Source organism: Perissodus microlepis, chromosome 8 (assembly GCF_051167445.1).
Source record: "Perissodus microlepis isolate ML-2025 ecotype Zambia chromosome 8, ASM5116744v1, whole genome shotgun sequence".
NCBI lineage: Eukaryota > Metazoa > Chordata > Actinopteri > Cichliformes > Cichlidae > Perissodus > Perissodus microlepis.
The window spans coordinates 27,073,383-27,096,142 of NC_140468.1; positions in this window are offsets into that span (position 1 = coordinate 27,073,383).

Sequence of the window (22,760 nt, forward strand, 5' to 3'; positions counted from 1 at the left end):
TCGGGCGAGAACTCCATTCAAATGCATGAAATAGCCAGAAACGCACTGTCTTGGCGAAATAAAGCGTTTTTGTACAACTTCATAAACATAGCTATAACTTTTGATAGAAGACTCAGATATACGTATTTACAGCTTTGCCTTATAGAATTCAGCATCTCCGTGCTGGGGAAATAGGTTTTGCAGCTGTTTGAGCTAAGATTGGCAAGTTATTCACAAAATGAAAACCTATACTTTGTGTCGGGCGAGAACTCCATTCAAATGCATGTAATAGCGAGAAACGCACTAACGTGGTGAAATAAAGCGTTTTTGTACAACTTCATAAACATAGCTGTAACTTTTGATAGAAGACTCAGACACACATAAATATGGCTTTGCCTTATAGAATTCAGCATCTCCGTGTTGGGGAAATAGGTTTTGCAGCTGTTTGAGCTAAGTTTTTCAAGTTATTCACAAAATGAAAACCTATACTTTGTGTCGGGCGAGAACGCCATTCAAATGCATGAAATAGCGAGAAACGCACTGTCTTGGCGAAATAAAGCGTTTTTGTACAACTTCATTAAACATAGCTATAACTTTTGATAGAAGACTCAGATATACGTATTTACAGCTTTGCCTTATAGAATTCAGCATCTCCGTGCTGGGGAAATAGGTTTTGCAGCTGTTTGAGCTAAGATTTTCAAGTTATTCATAAAATGAAAACCTATACTTTGTGTCGGGCGAGAACTCCATTCAAAATGCATGTAATAGCGAGAAACGCACTGTCTTGGCGAAATAAAGCGTTTTTGTACAACTTCATAAACATAGCTATAACTTTTGATAGAAGACTCAGACACACATAAATACGGCTTTGCCTTGTAGAATTCAGCATCTCCGTGCTGGGGAAATGGGTTTTGCAGCTGTTTGAGCTAAGATTGTCAAGTTATTCATAAAATGAAAACCTATACTTTGTGTCGGGCGAGAACTCCATTCAAATGCATGAAATAGCGAGAAACGCACTGTCTTGGCGAAATAAAGCGTTTTTGTACAACTTCATAAACATAGCTATAACTTTTGATAGAAGACTCAGATATACGTATTTACAGCTTTGCCTTATAGAATTCAGCATCTCCGTGCTGGGGAAATAGGTTTTGCAGCTGTTTGAGCTAAGATTGGCAAGTTATTCATAAAATGAAAACCTATACTTTGTGTCGGGCGAGAACTCCATTCAAATGCATGAAATAGCGAGAAACGCACTGTCTTGGCGAAATAAAGCGTTTTTGTACAACTTCATAAACATAGCTATAACTTTTGATAGAAGACTCAGATATACGTATTTACAGCTTTGCCTTATAGAATTCAGCATCTCCGTGCTGGGGAAATAGGTTTTGCAGCTGTTTGAGCTAAGATTGGCAAGTTATTCACAAAATGAAAACCTATACTTTGTGTCGGGCGAGAACTCCATTCAAATGCATGTAATAGCGAGAAACGCACTAACGTGGTGAAATAAAGCGTTTTTGTACAACTTCATAAACATAGCTGTAACTTTTGATAGAAGACTCAGACACACATAAATATGGCTTTGCCTTATAGAATTCAGCATCTCCGTGTTGGGGAAATAGGTTTTGCAGCTGTTTGAGCTAAGTTTTTCAAGTTATTCACAAAATGAAAACCTATACTTTGTGTCGGGCGAGAACGCCATTCAAATGCATGAAATAGCGAGAAACGCACTGTCTTGGCGAAATAAAGCGTTTTTGTACAACTTCATTAAACATAGCTATAACTTTTGATAGAAGACTCAGATATACGTATTTACAGCTTTGCCTTATAGAATTCAGCATCTCCGTGCTGGGGAAATAGGTTTTGCAGCTGTTTGAGCTAAGATTTTCAAGTTATTCATAAAATGAAAACCTATACTTTGTGTCGGGCGAGAACTCCATTCAAAATGCATGTAATAGCGAGAAACGCACTGTCTTGGCGAAATAAAGCGTTTTTGTACAACTTCATAAACATAGCTATAACTTTTGATAGAAGACTCAGACACACATAAATACGGCTTTGCCTTGTAGAATTCAGCATCTCCGTGCTGGGGAAATGGGTTTTGCAGCTGTTTGAGCTAAGATTTTCAAGTTATTCACAAAATGAAAACCTATACTTTGTGTCGGGCGAGAACTCCATTCAAATGCATGTAATAGCGAGAAACGCACTAACGTGGTGAAATAAAGCGTTTTTGTACAACTTCATAAACATAGCTATAACTTTTGATAGAAGACTCAGACACACATAAATACGGCTTTGCCTTGTAGAATTCAGCATCTCCGTGCTGGGGAAATGGGTTTTGCAGCTGTTTGAGCTAAGATTGGCAAGTTATTCACAAAATGAAAACCTATACTTTGTGTCGGGCGAGAACTCCATTCAAATGCATGTAATAGCGAGAAACGCACTAACGTGGTGAAATAAAGCGTTTTTGTACAACTTCATAAACATAGCTATAACTTTTGATAGAAGACTCAGATATACGTATTTACAGCTTTGCCTTATAGAATTCAGCATCTCCGTGCTGGGGAAATAGGTTTTGCAGCTGTTTGAGCTAAGATTGGCAAGTTATTCACAAAATGAAAACCTATACTTTGTGTCGGGCGAGAACTCCATTCAAATGCATGTAATAGCGAGAAACGCACTAACGTGGTGAAATAAAGCGTTTTTGTACAACTTCATAAACATAGCTATAACTTTTGATAGAAGACTCAGACACACATAAATACGGCTTTGCCTTGTAGAATTCAGCATCTCCGTGCTGGGGAAATGGGTTTTGCAGCTGTTTGAGCTAAGATTTTCAAGTTATTCACAAAATGAAAACCTATACTTTGTGTCGGGCGAGAACTCCATTCAAATGCATGTAATAGCGAGAAACGCACTAACGTGGTGAAATAAAGCGTTTTTGTACAACTTCATAAACATAGCTATAACTTTTGATAGAAGACTCAGACACACATAAATACGGCTTTGCCTTGTAGAATTCAGCATCTCCGTGCTGGGGAAGTGGGTTTTGCAGCTGTTTGAGCTAAGATTTTCAAGTTATTCACAAAATGAAAACCTATACTTTGTGTCGGGCGAGAACTCCATTCAAATGCATGTAATAGCGAGAAACGCACTAACGTGGTGAAATAAAGCGTTTTTGTACAACTTCATAAACATAGCTATAACTTTTGATAGAAGACTCAGACACACATAAATACGGCTTTGCCTTGTAGAATTCAGCATCTCCGTGCTGGGGAAATGGGTTTTGCAGCTGTTTGAGCTACGATTTTCAAGTTATTCACAAAATGAAAACCTATACTTTGTGTCGGGCGAGAACTCCATTCAAATGCATGTAATAGCGAGAAACGCACTAACGTGGTGAAATAAAGCGTTTTTCCATCAACTTCATGGAGATAGCTGTAACTGTTGATAGAAGACTCAGACACACAAATTTATAGCTTTGCCTTATAGAATTCAGCATCTCCGTGCTGGGGAAATAGGTTTTGCAGCTGTTTGAGCTAAGATTGGCAAGTTATTCACAAAATGAAAACCTATACTTTGTGTCGGGCGAGAACGCCATTCAAATGCATGAAATAGCGAGAAACGCACTGTCTTGGCGAAATAAAGTGTTTTTGTACAACTTCATAAACATAGCTATAACTTTTGATAGAAGACTCAGACACACATAAATATGGCTTTGCCTTATAGAATTCAGCATCTCCGTGCTGGGGAAATAGGTTTTGCAGCTGTTTGAGCTAAGATTGTCAAGTTATTCACAAAATGAAAACCTATACTTTGTGTCGGGCGAGAACTCCATTCAAATGCATGAAATAGCGAGAAACGCACTGTCTTGGCGAAATAAAGCGTTTTTGTACAACTTCATAAACATAGCTATAACTTTTGATAGAAGACTCAGATATACGTATTTACAGCTTTGCCTTATAGAATTCAGCATCTCCGTGCTGGGGAAATAGGTTTTGCAGCTGTTTGAGCTAAGATTGGCAAGTTATTCACAAAATGAAAACCTATACTTTGTGTCGGGCGAGAACTCCATTCAAATGCATGTAATAGCGAGAAACGCACTGTCTTGGCGAAATAAAGCGTTTTTGTACAACTTCATAAACATAGCTATAACTTTTGATAGAAGACTCAGATATACGTATTTACAGCTTTGCCTTATAGAATTCAGCATCTCCGTGCTGGGGAAATAGGTTTTGCAGCTGTTTGAGCTAAGATTGGCAAGTTATTCACAAAATGAAAACCTATACTTTGTGTCGGGCGAGAACTCCATTCAAATGCATGTAACAGTCAGAAACGCACTGTCTCGGCGAAATAAAGCGTTTTTGTGCAACTTCATGAAGTTACATGTAACTTTTGATAGAAGGCTCAGACACACATATTTATGGTTTTATCTCATAGAATTCAATATCCCCGTGTTGAGCAGACAGGTTTTAAAGCTGTTTGAGCTAAGATTTTAAAGTTATTCACATAATGAAAACCTATACTTTGTTTCGTGCGAGAACTCCATTCAAATGCATGTAATAGTCAGAAACGCACTGTCTTGGCGAAATAAAGTGTTTTTGTACAACTTCATGAAGTTACATGTAACTTTTGATAGAAGGCTCAGACACACATATTTATGGTTTTATCTCATAGAATTCAATATCCCCGTGTTGAGCAGACATGTTTTAAAGCTGTTTGAGCTAAGATTTTCGAGTTATTCACAAGATGAAAACCTATACTTTGTTTCGTGCGAGAACTCCATTCAAATGCATGTAATAGCGAGAAACGTACTGTCTTAGCGAAATAAAGCGTTTTTGTACAACTTCTTAAACATAGCTATAACTTTTGATAGAAGACTCAGACACACATATTTATGGCTTTATCTCATAGAAGTCAATATCCTCCTGCCTGGCAAACAGGTTTCGTAGCCGTTTGAGCTAAGATTTTAAAGTTATTCACATAATGAAAACCTATACTTTGTTTCGGGCGAGTTCCCCATTCAAATGCATGTAACAGTGAGAAACGCACTGTCTTGGCGAAAGAAAGCGTTTTTGTACAACTTCATATAAATAGCTGTAACTTTTGATAGAAGACTCAGACACACATATTTATGGCTTTATCTCATAGAAGTCAATATCCTCCTGCCTGGCAAACAGGTTTCGCAGCCGTTTGAGCTAAGATTTTCAAGTTATTCACATAATGAAAACCTATACTTTGTGTCGGGCGAGAACTCCATTCAAATGCATGAAATAGCCAGAAACGCACTGTCTTGGCGAAATAAAGCGTTTTTGTACAACTTCATAAACATAGCTATAACTTTTGATAGAAGACTCAGATATACGTATTTACAGCTTTGCCTTATAGAATTCAGCATCTCCGTGCTGGGGAAATAGGTTTTGCAGCTGTTTGAGCTAAGATTGGCAAGTTATTCACAAAATGAAAACCTATACTTTGTGTCGGGCGAGAACTCCATTCAAATGCATGTAATAGCGAGAAACGCACTAACGTGGTGAAATAAAGCGTTTTTGTACAACTTCATAAACATAGCTGTAACTTTTGATAGAAGACTCAGACACACATAAATATGGCTTTGCCTTATAGAATTCAGCATCTCCGTGTTGGGGAAATAGGTTTTGCAGCTGTTTGAGCTAAGTTTTTCAAGTTATTCACAAAATGAAAACCTATACTTTGTGTCGGGCGAGAACGCCATTCAAATGCATGAAATAGCGAGAAACGCACTGTCTTGGCGAAATAAAGCGTTTTTGTACAACTTCATTAAACATAGCTATAACTTTTGATAGAAGACTCAGATATACGTATTTACAGCTTTGCCTTATAGAATTCAGCATCTCCGTGCTGGGGAAATAGGTTTTGCAGCTGTTTGAGCTAAGATTTTCAAGTTATTCATAAAATGAAAACCTATACTTTGTGTCGGGCGAGAACTCCATTCAAAATGCATGTAATAGCGAGAAACGCACTGTCTTGGCGAAATAAAGCGTTTTTGTACAACTTCATAAACATAGCTATAACTTTTGATAGAAGACTCAGACACACATAAATACGGCTTTGCCTTGTAGAATTCAGCATCTCCGTGCTGGGGAAATGGGTTTTGCAGCTGTTTGAGCTAAGATTTTCAAGTTATTCACAAAATGAAAACCTATACTTTGTGTCGGGCGAGAACTCCATTCAAATGCATGTAATAGCGAGAAACGCACTAACGTGGTGAAATAAAGCGTTTTTGTACAACTTCATAAACATAGCTATAACTTTTGATAGAAGACTCAGACACACATAAATACGGCTTTGCCTTATAGAATTCAGCATCTCCGTGCTGGGGAAATAGGTTTTGCAGCTGTTTGAGCTAAGATTGTCAAGTTATTCATAAAATGAAAACCTATACTTTGTGTCGGGCGAGAACTCCATTCAAATGCATGAAATAGCGAGAAACGCACTGTCTTGGCGAAATAAAGCGTTTTTGTACAACTTCATTAAACATAGCTATAACTTTTGATAGAAGACTCAGATATACGTATTTACAGCTTTGCCTTATAGAATTCAGCATCTCCGTGCTGGGGAAATAGGTTTTGCAGCTGTTTGAGCTAAGATTTTCAAGTTATTCATAAAATGAAAACCTATACTTTGTGTCGGGCGAGAACTCCATTCAAAATGCATGTAATAGCGAGAAACGCACTGTCTTGGCGAAATAAAGCGTTTTTGTACAACTTCATAAACATAGCTATAACTTTTGATAGAAGACTCAGATATACGTATTTACAGCTTTGCCTTATAGAATTCAGCATCTCCGTGCTGGGGAAATAGGTTTTGCAGCTGTTTGAGCTAAGATTGGCAAGTTATTCACAAAATGAAAACCTATACTTTGTGTCGGGCGAGAACTCCATTCAAATGCATGTAACAGTCAGAAACGCACTGTCTTGGCGAAATAAAGTGTTTTTGTACAACTTCATGAAGTTACATGTAACTTTTGATAGAAGGCTCAGACACACATATTTATGGTTTTACCTCAAAGAATTCAATATCCCCGTGTTGAGCAGACAGGTTTTAAAGCTGTTTGAGCTAAGATTTTCAAGTTATTCACATAATGAAAACGTATACTTTGTTTCGTGCGAGAACTCCATTCAAATGCATGTAACAGTCAGAAACGCACTGTCTCGGCGAAATAAAGCGTTTTTGTGCAACTTCATGAAGTTACATGTAACTTTTGATAGAAGGCTCAGACACACATATTTATGGTTTTATCTCATAGAATTCAATATCCCCGTGTTGAGCAGACAGGTTTTAAAGCTGTTTGAGCTAAGATTTTAAAGTTATTCACATAATGAAAACCTATACTTTGTTTCGTGCGAGAACTCCATTCAAATGCATGTAATAGTCAGAAACGCACTGTCTTGGCGAAATAAAGTGTTTTTGTACAACTTCATGAAGTTACATGTAACTTTTGATAGAAGGCTCAGACACACATATTTATGGTTTTATCTCATAGAATTCAATATCCCCGTGTTGAGCAGACATGTTTTAAAGCTGTTTGAGCTAAGATTTTCGAGTTATTCACAAGATGAAAACCTATACTTTGTTTCGTGCGAGAACTCCATTCAAATGCATGTAACAGTCAGAAACACACTGTCTTGGCGAAATAAAGCCTTTTTGTACAACTTCATGAAGTTACATGTAACTTTTGATAGAAGGCTCAGACACACATATTTATGGTTTTACCTCATAGAATTCAATATCCCCGTGTTGAGCAGACAGGTTTTAAAGCTGTTTGAGCTAAGATTTTCCAGTTATTCACATAATGAAAACGTATACTTTGTTTCGTGCGAGAACTCCATTCAAATGCATGTAACAGTCAGAAACGCACTGTCTTGGCGAAATAAAGGTATTTCATCAACTTCATAGAGACAGCTGTAACTTTTGATAGAAGACTCAGATATACGTATTTATGGCTTTATCTTATACAATTGAATATCCCCGTGTTGAGCAAACAGGTTTTAAAGCTGTTTGAGTTAAGATTTTCAAGTTATTCACAAGATGAAAACCTATACTTTGTTTTGGGCGAGAACTCCATTCAAATGCATGTAATAGCGAGAAACGCACTGTCTTGGCGAAATAAAGCCTTTTTGTACAACTTCATGAAGTTACATGTAACTTTTGATAGAAGGCTCAGACACACATATTTATGGTTTTATCTCATATATGTCAATATCCCCGTGTTGAGCAGACAGGTTTTAAAGCTGTTTGAGCTAAGATTTTCAAGTTATTCACATAATGAAAACCTATACTTTGTTTCGTGCGAGAACTCCATTCAAATGCATGTAATAGCGAGAAACGTACTGTCTTAGCGAAATAAAGCGTTTTTGTACAACTTCTTAAACATAGCTATAACTTTTGATAGAAGACTCAGACACACATATTTATGGCTTTATCTCATAGAAGTCAATATCCTCCTGCCTGGCAAACAGGTTTCGTAGCCGTTTGAGCTAAGATTTTAAAGTTATTCACATAATGAAAACCTATACTTTGTTTCGGGCGAGTTCCCCATTCAAATGCATGTAACAGTGAGAAACGCACTGTCTTGGCGAAAGAAAGCGTTTTTGTACAACTTCATATAAATAGCTGTAACTTTTGATAGAAGACTCAGACACACATATTTATGGCTTTATCTCATAGAAGTCAATATCCTCCTGCCTGGCAAACAGGTTTCGCAGCCGTTTGAGCTAAGATTTTCAAGTTATTCACATAATGAAAACCTATACTTTGTGTCGGGCGAGAACTCCATTCAAATGCATGTAATAGCGAGAAACGCACTAACGTGGTGAAATAAAGCGTTTTTGTACAACTTCATAAACATAGCTATAACTTTTGATAGAAGACTCAGACACACATAAATACGGCTTTGCCTTGTAGAATTCAGCATCTCCGTGCTGGGGAAATGGGTTTTGCAGCTGTTTGAGCTACGATTTTCAAGTTATTCACAAAATGAAAACCTATACTTTGTGTCGGGCGAGAACTCCATTCAAATGCATGTAATAGCGAGAAACGCACTAACGTGGTGAAATAAAGCGTTTTTCCATCAACTTCATGGAGATAGCTGTAACTGTTGATAGAAGACTCAGACACACAAATTTATAGCTTTGCCTTATAGAATTCAGCATCTCCGTGCTGGGGAAATAGGTTTTGCAGCTGTTTGAGCTAAGATTGGCAAGTTATTCACAAAATGAAAACCTATACTTTGTGTCGGGCGAGAACTCCATTCAAATGCATGTAATAGCGAGAAACGCACTGTCTTGGCGAAATAAAGCGTTTTTGTACAACTTCATAAACATAGCTATAACTTTTGATAGAAGACTCAGATATACGTATTTACAGCTTTGCCTTATAGAATTCAGCATCTCCGTGCTGGGGAAATAGGTTTTGCAGCTGTTTGAGCTAAGATTGGCAAGTTATTCACAAAATGAAAACCTATACTTTGTGTCGGGCGAGAACTCCATTCAAATGCATGTAACAGTCAGAAACGCACTGTCTCGGCGAAATAAAGCGTTTTTGTGCAACTTCATGAAGTTACATGTAACTTTTGATAGAAGGCTCAGACACACATATTTATGGTTTTATCTCATAGAATTCAATATCCCCGTGTTGAGCAGACAGGTTTTAAAGCTGTTTGAGCTAAGATTTTAAAGTTATTCACATAATGAAAACCTATACTTTGTTTCGTGCGAGAACTCCATTCAAATGCATGTAATAGTCAGAAACGCACTGTCTTGGCGAAATAAAGTGTTTTTGTACAACTTCATGAAGTTACATGTAACTTTTGATAGAAGGCTCAGACACACATATTTATGGTTTTATCTCATAGAATTCAATATCCCCGTGTTGAGCAGACATGTTTTAAAGCTGTTTGAGCTAAGATTTTCGAGTTATTCACAAGATGAAAACCTATACTTTGTTTCGTGCGAGAACTCCATTCAAATGCATGTAATAGCGAGAAACGTACTGTCTTAGCGAAATAAAGCGTTTTTGTACAACTTCTTAAACATAGCTATAACTTTTGATAGAAGACTCAGACACACATATTTATGGCTTTATCTCATAGAAGTCAATATCCTCCTGCCTGGCAAACAGGTTTCGTAGCCGTTTGAGCTAAGATTTTAAAGTTATTCACATAATGAAAACCTATACTTTGTTTCGGGCGAGTTCCCCATTCAAATGCATGTAACAGTGAGAAACGCACTGTCTTGGCGAAAGAAAGCGTTTTTGTACAACTTCATATAAATAGCTGTAACTTTTGATAGAAGACTCAGACACACATATTTATGGCTTTATCTCATAGAAGTCAATATCCTCCTGCCTGGCAAACAGGTTTCGCAGCCGTTTGAGCTAAGATTTTCAAGTTATTCACATAATGAAAACCTATACTTTGTGTCGGGCGAGAACTCCATTCAAATGCATGAAATAGCCAGAAACGCACTGTCTTGGCGAAATAAAGCGTTTTTGTACAACTTCATAAACATAGCTATAACTTTTGATAGAAGACTCAGATATACGTATTTACAGCTTTGCCTTATAGAATTCAGCATCTCCGTGCTGGGGAAATAGGTTTTGCAGCTGTTTGAGCTAAGATTGGCAAGTTATTCACAAAATGAAAACCTATACTTTGTGTCGGGCGAGAACTCCATTCAAATGCATGTAATAGCGAGAAACGCACTAACGTGGTGAAATAAAGCGTTTTTGTACAACTTCATAAACATAGCTGTAACTTTTGATAGAAGACTCAGACACACATAAATATGGCTTTGCCTTATAGAATTCAGCATCTCCGTGTTGGGGAAATAGGTTTTGCAGCTGTTTGAGCTAAGTTTTTCAAGTTATTCACAAAATGAAAACCTATACTTTGTGTCGGGCGAGAACGCCATTCAAATGCATGAAATAGCGAGAAACGCACTGTCTTGGCGAAATAAAGCGTTTTTGTACAACTTCATTAAACATAGCTATAACTTTTGATAGAAGACTCAGATATACGTATTTACAGCTTTGCCTTATAGAATTCAGCATCTCCGTGCTGGGGAAATAGGTTTTGCAGCTGTTTGAGCTAAGATTTTCAAGTTATTCATAAAATGAAAACCTATACTTTGTGTCGGGCGAGAACTCCATTCAAAATGCATGTAATAGCGAGAAACGCACTGTCTTGGCGAAATAAAGCGTTTTTGTACAACTTCATAAACATAGCTATAACTTTTGATAGAAGACTCAGACACACATAAATACGGCTTTGCCTTGTAGAATTCAGCATCTCCGTGCTGGGGAAATGGGTTTTGCAGCTGTTTGAGCTAAGATTGTCAAGTTATTCATAAAATGAAAACCTATACTTTGTGTCGGGCGAGAACTCCATTCAAATGCATGTAATAGCGAGAAACGCACTAACGTGGTGAAATAAAGCGTTTTTGTACAACTTCATAAACATAGCTATAACTTTTGATAGAAGACTCAGACACACATAAATACGGCTTTGCCTTATAGAATTCAGCATCTCCGTGCTGGGGAAATAGGTTTTGCAGCTGTTTGAGCTAAGATTGTCAAGTTATTCATAAAATGAAAACCTATACTTTGTGTCGGGCGAGAACTCCATTCAAATGCATGAAATAGCGAGAAACGCACTGTCTTGGCGAAATAAAGCGTTTTTGTACAACTTCATTAAACATAGCTATAACTTTTGATAGAAGACTCAGATATACGTATTTACAGCTTTGCCTTATAGAATTCAGCATCTCCGTGCTGGGGAAATAGGTTTTGCAGCTGTTTGAGCTAAGATTTTCAAGTTATTCATAAAATGAAAACCTATACTTTGTGTCGGGCGAGAACTCCATTCAAATGCATGTAATAGCGAGAAACGCACTAACGTGGTGAAATAAAGCGTTTTTGTACAACTTCATAAACATAGCTATAACTTTTGATAGAAGACTCAGACACACATAAATACGGCTTTGCCTTGTAGAATTCAGCATCTCCGTGCTGGGGAAATGGGTTTTGCAGCTGTCTGAGCTAAGATTTTCAAGTTATTCACAAAATGAAAACCTATACTTTGTGTCGGGCGAGAACTCCATTCAAATGCATGTAATAGCGAGAAACGCACTAACGTGGTGAAATAAAGCGTTTTTGTACAACTTCATAAACATAGCTATAACTTTTGATAGAAGACTCAGACACACATAAATACGGCTTTGCCTTGTAGAATTCAGCATCTCCGTGCTGGGGAAATGGGTTTTGCAGCTGTTTGAGCTACGATTTTCAAGTTATTCACAAAATGAAAACCTATACTTTGTGTCGGGCGAGAACTCCATTCAAATGCATGTAATAGCGAGAAACGCACTAACGTGGTGAAATAAAGCGTTTTTCCATCAACTTCATGGAGATAGCTGTAACTTTTGATAGAAGACTCAGACACACAAATTTATAGCTTTGCCTTATAGAATTCAGCATCTCCGTGCTGGGGAAATAGGTTTTGCAGCTGTTTGAGCTAAGATTTTCAAGTTATTCACATAATGAAAACCTAGACTTTGTGTCGGGCGAGAACGCCATTCAAATGCATGTAATAGCGAGAAACGCTCTGTCTTAGCGAAATAAATCGTTTTTGTACAACTTCATAAACATAGCTATAACTTTTGATAGAAGACTCAGACACACATAAATACGGCTTTGCCTTGTAGAATTCAGCATCTCCGTGCTGGGGAAATAGGTTTTGCAGCTGTTTGAGCTAAGATTTTCAAGTTATTCACATAATGAAAACCTAGACTTTGTGTCGGGCGAGAACGCCATTCAAATGCATGTAATAGCGAGAAACGCTCTGTCTTAGCGAAATAAATCGTTTTTGTACAACTTCATAAACATAGCTATAACTTTTGATAGAAGACTCAGACACACATAAATACGGCTTTGCCTTGTAGAATTCAGCATCTCCGTGCTGGGGAAATAGGTTTTGCAGCTGTTTGAGCTAAGATTGGCAAGTTATTCACAAAATGAAAACCTATACTTTGTGTCGGGCGAGAACGCCATTCAAATGCATGAAATAGCGAGAAACGCACTGTCTTGGCGAAATAAAGTGTTTTTGTACAACTTCATAAACATAGCTATAACTTTTGATAGAAGACTCAGACACACATAAATATGGCTTTGCCTTATAGAATTCAGCATCTCCGTGCTGGGGAAATAGGTTTTGCAGCTGTTTGAGCTAAGATTGTCAAGTTATTCATAAAATGAAAACCTATACTTTGTGTCGGGCGAGAACTCCATTCAAATGCATGAAATAGCGAGAAACGCACTGTCTTGGCGAAATAAAGCGTTTTTGTACAACTTCATAAACATAGCTATAACTTTTGATAGAAGACTCAGATATACGTATTTACAGCTTTGCCTTATAGAATTCAGCATCTCCGTGCTGGGGAAATAGGTTTTGCAGCTGTTTGAGCTAAGATTGGCAAGTTATTCACAAAATGAAAACCTATACTTTGTGTCGGGCGAGAACTCCATTCAAATGCATGTAACAGTCAGAAACGCACTGTCTTGGCGAAATAAAGTGTTTTTGTACAACTTCATGAAGTTACATGTAACTTTTGATAGAAGGCTCAGACACACATATTTATGGTTTTACCTCAAAGAATTCAATATCCCCGTGTTGAGCAGACAGGTTTTAAAGCTGTTTGAGCTAAGATTTTCAAGTTATTCACATAATGAAAACGTATACTTTGTTTCGTGCGAGAACTCCATTCAAATGCATGTAACAGTCAGAAACGCACTGTCTCGGCGAAATAAAGCGTTTTTGTGCAACTTCATGAAGTTACATGTAACTTTTGATAGAAGGCTCAGACACACATATTTATGGTTTTATCTCATAGAATTCAATATCCCCGTGTTGAGCAGACAGGTTTTAAAGCTGTTTGAGCTAAGATTTTCAAGTTATTCACATAATGAAAACCTATACTTTGTTTCGTGCGAGAACTCCATTCAAATGCATGTAACAGTCAGAAACGCACTGTCTCGGCGAAATAAAGCGTTTTTGTGCAACTTCATGAAGTTACATGTAACTTTTGATAGAAGGCTCAGACACACATATTTATGGTTTTACCTCAAAGAATTCAATATCCCCGTGTTGAGCAGACAGGTTTTAAAGCTGTTTGAGCTAAGATTTTCAAGTTATTCACATAATGAAAACCTATACTTTGTTTCGTGCGAGAACTCCATTCAAATGCATGTAACAGTCAGAAACGCACTGTCTCGGCGAAATAAAGCGTTTTTGTGCAACTTCATGAAGTTACATGTAACTTTTGATAGAAGGCTCAGACACACATATTTATGGTTTTATCTCATAGAATTCAATATCCCCGTGTTGAGCAGACAGGTTTTAAAGCTGTTTGAGCTAAGATTTTAAAGTTATTCACATAATGAAAACCTATACTTTGTTTCGTGCGAGAACTCCATTCAAATGCATGTAATAGTCAGAAACGCACTGTCTTGGCGAAATAAAGTGTTTTTGTACAACTTCATGAAGTTACATGTAACTTTTGATAGAAGGCTCAGACACACATATTTATGGTTTTATCTCATAGAATTCAATATCCCCGTGTTGAGCAGACATGTTTTAAAGCTGTTTGAGCTAAGATTTTCGAGTTATTCACAAGATGAAAACCTATACTTTGTTTCGTGCGAGAACTCCATTCAAATGCATGTAACAGTCAGAAACACACTGTCTTGGCGAAATAAAGCCTTTTTGTACAACTTCATGAAGTTACATGTAACTTTTGATAGAAGGCTCAGACACACATATTTATGGTTTTACCTCATAGAATTCAATATCCCCGTGTTGAGCAGACAGGTTTTAAAGCTGTTTGAGCTAAGATTTTCAAGTTATTCACATAATGAAAACGTATACTTTGTTTCGTGCGAGAACTCCATTCAAATGCATGTAACAGTCAGAAACGCACTGTCTTGGCGAAATAAAGGTATTTCATCAACTTCATAGAGACAGCTGTAACTTTTGATAGAAGACTCAGATATACGTATTTATGGCTTTATCTTATACAATTGAATATCCCCGTGTTGAGCAAACAGGTTTTAAAGCTGTTTGAGTTAAGATTTTCAAGTTATTCACAAGATGAAAACCTATACTTTGTTTTGGGCGAGAACTCCATTCAAATGCATGTAATAGCGAGAAACGCACTGTCTTGGCGAAATAAAGCCTTTTTGTACAACTTCATGAAGTTACATGTAACTTTTGATAGAAGGCTCAGACACACATATTTATGGTTTTATCTCATATATGTCAATATCCCCGTGTTGAGCAGACAGGTTTTAAAGCTGTTTGAGCTAAGATTTTCAAGTTATTCACATAATGAAAACCTATACTTTGTTTCGTGCGAGAACTCCATTCAAATGCATGTAATAGCGAGAAACGTACTGTCTTAGCGAAATAAAGCGTTTTTGTACAACTTCTTAAACATAGCTATAACTTTTGATAGAAGACTCAGACACACATATTTATGGCTTTATCTCATAGAAGTCAATATCCTCCTGCCTGGCAAACAGGTTTCGTAGCCGTTTGAGCTAAGATTTTAAAGTTATTCACATAATGAAAACCTATACTTTGTTTCGGGCGAGTTCCCCATTCAAATGCATGTAACAGTGAGAAACGCACTGTCTTGGCGAAAGAAAGCGTTTTTGTACAACTTCATATAAATAGCTGTAACTTTTGATAGAAGACTCAGACACACATATTTATGGCTTTATCTCATAGAAGTCAATATCCTCCTGCCTGGCAAACAGGTTTCGCAGCCGTTTGAGCTAAGATTTTCAAGTTATTCACATAATGAAAACCTATACTTTGTGTCGGGCGAGAACTCCATTCAAATGCATGTAATAGCGAGAAACGCACTGTCTTAGCGAAATAAAGCGTTTTTGTACAACTTCATGGACATAGCTATAACTTCTGATAGAAGACTCAGACACACAAATTTATAGCTTTGCCTTATAGAATTCAACATCTCCGTGCTGGGGAAATAGGTTTTGCAGCTGTTTGAGCTAAGATTTTCAAGTTATTCACAAAATGAAAACCTATACTTTGTGTCGGGCGAGAACTCCATTCAAATGCATGTAAAAGCGAGAAACGCACTGTCTTAGCGAAATAAAGCGTTTTCTTACAACTTCATGAACATAGCTATAACTTTTGATAGAAGACTCAGACACACATGAATACGGCTTTGCCTTATAGAATTCAGCATCTCCGTGCTGGGGAAATAGGTTTTGCAGCTGTTTGAGCTAAGATTTTCAAGTTATTCACAAAATGAAAACCTATACTTTGTGTCGGGCGAGAACTCCATTCAAATGCATGTAATAGCGAGAAACGCACTGTCTTAGCGAAATAAATCGTTTTTGTACAACTTAATAAACATAGCTATAACTTTTGATAGAAGACTCAGATATACGTATTTACAGCTTTGCCTTATAGAATTCAGCATCTCCGTGCTGGGGAAATAGGTTTTGCAGCTGTTTGAGCTAAGATTGGCAAGTTATTCACAAAATGAAAACCTATACTTTGTGTCGGGCGAGAACTCCATTCAAATGCATGTAACAGTGAGAAACGCACTAACGTGGTGAAATAAAGCGTTTTTGTACAACTTCATAAACATAGCTATAACTTTTGATAGAAGACTCAGACACACATAAATACGGCTTTGCCTTGTAGAATTCAGCATCTCCGTGCTGGGGAAATAGGTTTTGCAGCTGTTTGAGCTAAGATTTTCAAGTTATTCACAAAATGAAAACCTATACTTTGTGTCGGGCGAGAACTCCATTCAAATGCATGAAATAGCGAGAAACGCACTGTCTTGGCGAAATAAAGTGTTTTTGTACAACTTCATAAACATAGCTATAACTTTTGATAGAAGACTCAGACACACATAAATACGGCTTTGCCTTATAGAATTCAGCATCTCCGTGCTGGGGAAATAGGTTTTGCAGCTGTTTGAGCTAAGATTGTCAAGTTATTCATAAAATGAAAACCTATACTTTGTGTCGGGCGAGAACTCCATTCAAATGCATGAAATAGCGAGAAACGCACTGTCTTGGCGAAATAAAGCGTTTTTGTACAACTTCATAAACATAGCTATAACTTTTGATAGAAGACTCAGATATACGTATTTACAGCTTTGCCTTATAGAATTCAGCATCTCCGTGCTGGGGAAATAGGTTTTGCAGCTGTTTGAGCTAAGATTGGCAAGTTATTCACAAAATGAAAACCTATACTTTGTGTCGGGCGAGAACTCCATTCAAATGCATGTAATAGCGAGAAACGCACTAACGTGGTGAAATAAAGCGTTTTTGTACAACTTCATAAACATAGCTATAACTTTTGATAGAAGACTCAGATATACGTATTTACAGCTTTGCCTTATAGAATTCAGCATCTCCGTGCTGGGGAAATAGGTTTTGCAGCTGTTTGAGCTAAGATTTTCAAGTTATTCACAAAATGAAAACCTATACTTTGTGTCGGGCGAGAACTCCATTCAAATGCATGAAATAGCGAGAAACGCACTGTCTTAGCGAAATAAATCGTTTTTATACAACTTAATAAACATAGCTTTAACTTTTGATAGAAGACTCAGACACACATAAATACGGCTTTGCCTTATAGAATTCAGCATCTCCGTGCTGGGGAAATGGGTTTTGCAGCTGTTTGAGCTAAGATTGTCAAGTTATTCATAAAATGAAAACCTATACTTTGTGTCGGGCGAGAACTCCATTCAAAATGCATGAAATAGCGAGAAACCTACTGTCTTGGCGAAATAAAGCCTTTTTGTACAACTTCATAAACATAGCTATAACTTTTGATAGAAGACTCAGATATACGTATTTACAGCTTTGCCTTATAGAATTCAGCATCTCCGTGCTGGGGAAATAGGTTTTGCAGCTGTTTGAGCTAAGATTTTCAAGTTATTCACAAAATGAAAACCTATACTTTGTGTCGGGCGAGAACTCCATTCAAATGCATGAAATAGCGAGAAACGCACTGTCTTAGCGAAATAAAGCGTTTTTATACAACTTAATAAACATAGCTTTAACTTTTGATAGAAGACTCAGACACACAAATTTATAGCTTTGCCTTATAGAATTCAGCATCTCCGTGCTGGGGAAATAGGTTTTGCAGCTGTTTGAGCTAAGATTGTCAAGTTATTCATAAAATGAAAACCTATACTTTGTGTCGGGCGAGAACTCCATTCAAAATGCATGAAATAGCGAGAAACCTACTGTCTTGGCGAAATAAAGCCTTTTTGTACAACTTCATAAACATAGCTATAACTTTTGATAGAAGACTCAGATATACGTATTTACAGCTTTGCCTTATAGAATTCAGCATCTCCGTGCTGGGGAAATAGGTTTTGCAGCTGTTTGAGCTAAGATTTTCAAGTTATTCACAAAATGAAAACCTATACTTTGTGTCGGGCGAGAACTCCATTCAAATGCATGAAATAGCGAGAAACGCACTGTCTTGGCGAAATAAAGCGTTTTTGTACAACTTCATAAACATAGCTATAACTTTTGATAGAAGACTCAGACACACATAAATACGGCTTTGCCTTATAGAATTCAGCATCTCCGTGCTGGGGAAATGGGTTTTGCAGCTGTTTGAGCTAAGATTTTCAAGTTATTCACAAAATGAAAACCTATACTTTGTGTCGGGCGAGAACTCCATTCAAATGCATGTAATAGCGAGAAACGCACTAACGTGGTGAAATAAAGCGTTTTTCCATCAACTTCATGGAGATAGCTGTAACTGTTGATAGAAGACTCAGACACACAAATTTATAGCTTTGCCTTATAGAATTCAGCATCTCCGTGCTGGGGAAATAGGTTTTGCAGCTGTTTGAGCTAAGATTTTCAAGTTATTCACATAATGAAAACCTAGACTTTGTGTCGGGCGAGTTCCCCATTCAAATGCATGTAATCGTAAGAAACGCACTGTGTTGACGAAATAAATCGTTTTTGTACAACTTCATATAAATAGCTGTAACTTTTGATAGAAGACTCAGACACACATACGTACGGCTTTATCTTGTAGAATTTCATATCCCCGTGCTGGGCAAACAGGTTTTGCAGCTGTTTGAGCTAAGATTTTCAAGTTATTCACAAAATGAAAACCTATACTTTGTGTCAGGCGAGAACTCCATTCAAATGCATGTAATAGCGAGAAACGCACTAACGTGGTGAAATAAAGCGTTTTTCCATCAACTTCATGGAGATAGCTGTAACTGTTGATAGAAGACTCAGACACACAAATTTATAGCTTTGCCTTATAGAATTCAGCATCTCCGTGCTGGGGAAATAGGTTTTGCAGCTGTTTGAGCTAAGATTTTCAAGTTATTCACATAATGAAAACCTATACTTTGTTTCGGGCGAGTTCCCCATTCAAATGCATGTAATAGTCAGAAACGCACTGTCTCGGCGAAATAAAGCCTTTTTGTACAACTTCATGAAGTTAGCTGTAACTTTTGATAGAAGACTCAGACACACATATTTATGGCTTTATCTTATAGAATTCAATATCCCCGTGTTGAGCAAACAGGTTTTGCAGCTGTTTGAGGTAAGATTTTCAAGTTATTCACAAGATGAAAACCTATACTTTGTGTCGGGCGAGAACTCCATTCAAATGCATGGGATCGTAAGAAACGCACTGTCTTAGCGAAATAAAACGTTTTCATCAACTTCATAGAGATAGCTATAACTTTTGATAGAAGACTCACATACACATATTTATGGTAAAGATTCTTAATAGTTTAACTAGATTGGAAATCCAAAAAATTCAGATTCTTCTTCCACAGAAGTTTCATCTGTCAGTGTGGGACTGCTGAGTCACCTGAATCTAATCAAAATGTAAGTAATAATTATAAAATGGGAAAGCAGAAATAAGTGTGACATGAATATAAATGTGTTAGCTGACATAGAGGACAGCTACATGCAGTCTGAAAAGCCTTTGTTGTCAAGTTTGCAGGTATATCAGCACGAGACATTCTTACATAGAAGAGACTGTTAAAGTCTCTAACTCAGTGAAGCATTATTGGTCCAGTCTGTTTGGATAAATATAGTAAGTTGATGTACGTCCATTTATTGACACATTTCTTAAGTGCTTATCCAGTTCAGGATCACAGTGGAGCTGCAGCTGGATATGTTCAGTAAATAAACCTTACAAAAGTTAACAATAAACCTGCATCCATGTACGTTGTTGTCAACAGGATGAGAAAATCAAACTGGAAGACTGTGGAACATGTTAATAAATGTTTGTGTTTATCCCTGTGTCTTTCACAGGAGGCGCTGGAAGGTTTCCCTAATAGTTCCTGGTGAATCAAAGCAGAACCATAAAGGTTGCTGGATTGCATGATGGCCTTACCCCTGAGCAGTCATCCTGTTAAAGGAGGAACCAGTTAGAAGCTGTTTTCAAAGTAGCTGAGCAGATTTCATCTCAAGTAAGCGATTAACTGTTTGTTCATTTGTTTTGCCACTTAAAGAGCATTTAAGGACGTCTTTTGAGTGTCCAGTTGAATTAATTCTACTGGCTCTCATGGTCATTTGTGATTATGGACATATTTTTCATGTTCATCCAGCTATTTAGTAAATTCTATCTATTTACCTGTCAGCTATAAAATGTAATATAAATATAAAAATATCTAAATATCTCCTGCCCTTTATATTTTAATGATGTAAGTCTGTTATCGTGTTACATTAGCATTCCTCACATATCAATGAGATGCTTTACAGTACAATCCTACTGACAGCAGAGGGATAACGACGGCTATTCAACATCGTTACACGACACATTCGAGCTGCATGACGCAGACAAAGTGACTAAATCATCTTTTTTGTGGTTTATTGTCTTCAAACCAGCAGACAAAGCTGATGGCAGAAGATGTCGGAGAAGAACTTCAGGCCGTGTACTGAAAAGGTATTTTTTTCTTGTTATCAAAAGACGTTTGGAGTGACGGCTTCTACAACTGGTTGCATTAAAGTAAAGCTTACAATCTAAGAAATCACAGTGTTGATATTCAGCATTATGTTTGAATTTATTTACAATCATAGTTTTTAAAAATTCTGACTGTAAACAGATTTTACAGCTTTGATATTGTTTGACACTCGATATCAGGTGATAGGGTTTAATTTAAAGGTTTCTGTGTCCCTATGAGCCATTTACACTGGCCAGTGTTTAACTTTAACTGTAACACATTCATTATTTAGTTCCAACAGAGAAATAACTGAATGTAAAAAAATGGCAGCCCTCAGGCAGGTTTATAGAGATATATGTATGCATTATGAAATTTATGTATCCCAGATAATTGTTATTCAACTAGTCATGGCAGACTCACCCCTTCCTCCCAAGTTAACTGCAACCCAAAAGAACTAGTGGGGCTATTTACACACTCACAACCAGTGTGGGGTAAAAAGAGCCACCAAAAAGCCACAGATGTGCTATAAGAGTTGGAAACTCTACTTATGGAGAAACTTTCTAAGTCTAACAGGGGACAGGTACTCCTGCCCAAATAACATGATATAACCCCACATACAGCCCAGCCATAAAATGAACCAAGTTATTTAGTTAAAGATAGCATGGGACCAAATGCATGTAGCCAGCCTGCACCCACCTGACATTTCTTCCTCCTGAATTAAATGAATGAATGGATGAAAGTTAAATGACTACAAACCTAAAGCCACTAGTTCCCACACTGGAGCTCCCTGATACTGTGTGTTAACCGTATTTAGCTTGTATCAACAGTTGTAACAGGCTAAGCCACCTGAGACACTGCATTGAATGATTGTTCCTGTCTTAATGATTTCAGCTGACTGGTTTCAGCTCAGATGTTCTGCTTTTTCCTTTCAGTAGATCAAAGCAGCTCTTTCTGCTTCCATTTTAATGGCAAGAAGAAGAAGAAGAAGAAGAATGCTTCAGCGAAGTGGCGTTCATGGTCTCAGTGAACAGTCATGGCCACACACTGCATGTGGTTTTAAAAGCAACATGTCTGTTCACCACAACAGTCGAGATGTGTAATATTAGTGCAGCTACGGTTTGTTCTTGAACATCAGTTCTGTTTTCTACTTTGATCACTTAGACCAAAAAAGTGTTGTTTTCAGATTCTTTCTTTTAAATCTATAAAGCACCTGTTCATTTTTTTATTACAATTAGTTTCACATAAATGTTAGTTTTTCCTTTATGATCTTTTAATGCTTACACTACACTGTACACATTAGAGACATTTCTGTTACCTGTTTCTGTTGACTCAGAGTTGTGAAATGTTCTTTTATTTGATGCACAATATGAAGTTCATAATTTTCTTACAAATAAAACTATAATGACAAACATGAACAGCTGTGCTTATTTCTGAGACATGAGTTTTTGAATGTGTTCATATTTAGACGGTGTGCATTTGTAGGCTGAAACTGTAATGGTGAACCTGAGGTGATGGTCAACAGAAGGCAAATATATATCAATATAAAACAATATTGAAGTAATGTCTTTATCCCCTGCAGCGTGTGGACGCTGTGCACACAAGAACCTTATTTACTGTAGTAAACATGCACCGCTAGCTCACGTGACTGACTGTCTCCATGGTTACATCGTATATTATTAGCTATGTAAACAGCTTCCATAGATACCGCCATAGCTCTCTGCAGCTGTAACACTTTCACACTTTGCAAATCATTTCACATTTTTG